Raw genomic sequence first — 2,777 nt, 5'->3', positions numbered from 1 at the left:
CCGAGGAGATCGCGCCAGGCCCGGTCCTTCGCTCGCCTGATGGCCAGCTGCAGGGCGACCACCTTCTCCCGATATCTCCCATACAGCTGGGCAGCCAGCACGTCGTCCGTACGTCGTCGTCGACGGGCGCGAGCGTACTGGCGTCGCGCGCGGACGCACTCGGTGCGTAACTCCGCTATCGCGCGCGACCACCAGTACACCGCCTTCCTCGGGAAGACCCTGGCCCGGGGCATGGCTACGTCGCAAATGGACGTCATTGCGCCACGGAACCAATGGGCCTCCCCATTCCCGTCGACTGGCCCGGCCGGTGTTGCTGGCCAGGCCACGACGTGGGCCGCCGCCATCAGAGCGTCCTGGTCGAGGCGCTTCAGCGCCCACCGCGGTCGAGGCGAACATTCATCGGCGGGGCGACGACGGAGTGTCGATGGTGGGGCGGCGGAGAGGTCGAGAACTATGTATCTGTGGTCAGACAACGTCTCGACCCCTTCCGCCACCCTCCACCCCGTAATACGGCGCGCGGCCTGGGGCGTTGCCCACGAAAGGTCAACGATGGACCCCCCGTTATGCCGCACGCACGTATGGACCGAGCCCGTGTTCAGGAGACGGAGCTCCAGTCCCGCCGCCCAATCCAGCACCTCCCGGCCCCTCGAATCAGTCCCGGGGGAACCCCAAGCCGTGGCCTTGGCATTAAAGTCCCCCAGGACCAGCACCGGACGGGGATGGCAGCGGGAGACGCATCTCCCTACCCCGTCCAGATACTGCTCAAACTCTTCGAGGGACCACCTTGGAGGTGCGTATATCGCCACAACCGCGGTGCCGCCCCAATCGACGGCCACGTATCCCAGGCCGCGCTCGATAAGCGAGCACGGCGGGGACCCCGGCCTCCCAGCCCAAATAATCGCGGCGGAGCCAATCGAGTCCCCCATCCAGTGTGGATGTTTGGGGACCCTGTGCGGCTCCGCCACGACTGCCAACCCGGCACCCCGCTCGGCCAGGCATTGAAACAGGAGATCCTGCGCTCTGGCCGAGCAGTTGAGGTTAACTTGTATTATCGGGCCCGGGGGCCCCATTACACAGCCGTGTCCATCGCCGTCACGGCCGCGGATGCGGTGGCGTCAGGGACTTTAGTGGCCCCATTCGCCCCCGCGGGTGGGGCGGTAGCATCAGGCGGTGCCGCCTTTTCGTTGCTGGCCACGGTGGTCGCTGCCTTGGCCATCGTGGTTTCCTTCCCTTTTTTATTGAATCTGGCAGACGACCTTTGGCCGCCTACCTTGCCTCGCCTCGCACTGACAGGACACGCCCGGCCGCCGAGGCGGTGACCAGAAGGCCTGCCCGCGCCCGCACAAAGCGGACAATTGGGCGTGGCCGTACAGGCTGCCACCTTATGGTCCCGACTGCCGCATCTATAGCAGCAGTCGGACCTATCCTCGGCAGAAGTGCACCGCTGACTGGTGTGGCCAACATCAAGGCAACGGTAACACTGCAGAGGCCGGGCACTCAGGGCCTCCACGGCTGCATGGGTCCAGCCGACGGTTATCCGGCCCGCGACAGCAACCTTGCGAGCGGCCGCGGCAGGACATCGGACCCAGAGGGTGCCCAATACCGAGGGGGAAGACCGGATTTCGCCGGTATTGATGTCCCCCTCGCTGCACCCGCCCACGCGGGCAACAGCCGCAGCGACCTCCGCCGGCGTGGTCGAATCGACCAGGCCGCGCACCCTAAGGTCAGCTTTTTTGACCGGACGCGCGACCTTTACGCCGGTGCCTGCCAGCGCTTCCGCCACTTTTGTGGCGAGGACGGTGGCCTTGGCGGCCCCATCGGTGCCAGGGACTTCCAAAATTAACCCCCCAGTCACCGCCCTTCGCGGCCTCAGCGAGGCGATGCCAATTTCTGCCAGGTCCACCTTGGACCTGGCAGTGGCCATCGCCTGCGCGTAAGTAATGTCCACGCCAGACGGAACCGTTATGGTAACCGCTGCTGTGCGTGGCGGTCGCGGAGGCAGGGGTGTCTTCCTGGGGGCCGCCGGGACCACCCGTCCTTTTTTATTATTCGCCGCCGCAGTGGCCTTGGCAGCCGCCTTTTTAGCCTTGCGGCCAACCACCTGGGACCACGCCTCCTGGGGCGGAGGCGCGGCAGAGGGTAGCGCCGATTCTGCTCGCGGTCGAGCGGGCTCCGTCTGGGCCGCTATAGCCGCCCCAGCTTTCCCACCTTTCTTCTTCTTCTTCGTCTTCCGCCCCACCCTGTCCGAAGACTGTGAGGGGACGGACGGCCCAGGTGCCACCGATCGCAGGGCCGAGTCCGTTCGCGGCGCGAGCTCCCTCCTGAATGACGCCAATTTGGCGTCTATCAGGGCGCTTATCTGCGCCAGAAAATCTGCGGGCGCAGTCGCATGTGGGGGCGAGGACTTTTCTTGCCCGGAGCGTTGGCAGTCCCGGGCGGCGACGATCGGCGGCGATACTGAGCCCTCTCCCGGGCGCGGCGGCGGAGGCATTGCGGCAGCAGCCGTACTCGCCTCCACCACCTGCCGGAGCCGAGCCACCTCCGCCCGCAGCTCCGTCATTTGCCCCCTGAGGACGGCATTCTCTGCCTCCAGGGCACGCGTGGCGTCGGTAGCTGACCTAACCGCAAGCTCGGACACCCCCACCCTGCCGTTTAAGGCGGCCACCCTTAGGGCGCGGGCCAAATTGCCCTTCAGCCCCTTTGACACGCCGGAGATCCTGGCCACTTCATCCAGGCTCTCCAATATAGCGGCCGCGACATCCCGCGTTGGACGGTTG

This window comes from Megalopta genalis, unplaced genomic scaffold (assembly GCF_051020955.1).
Source record: "Megalopta genalis isolate 19385.01 unplaced genomic scaffold, iyMegGena1_principal scaffold0098, whole genome shotgun sequence".
Lineage (NCBI taxonomy): Eukaryota > Metazoa > Arthropoda > Insecta > Hymenoptera > Halictidae > Megalopta > Megalopta genalis.
This window is presented reverse-complemented; position numbering follows the sequence as displayed.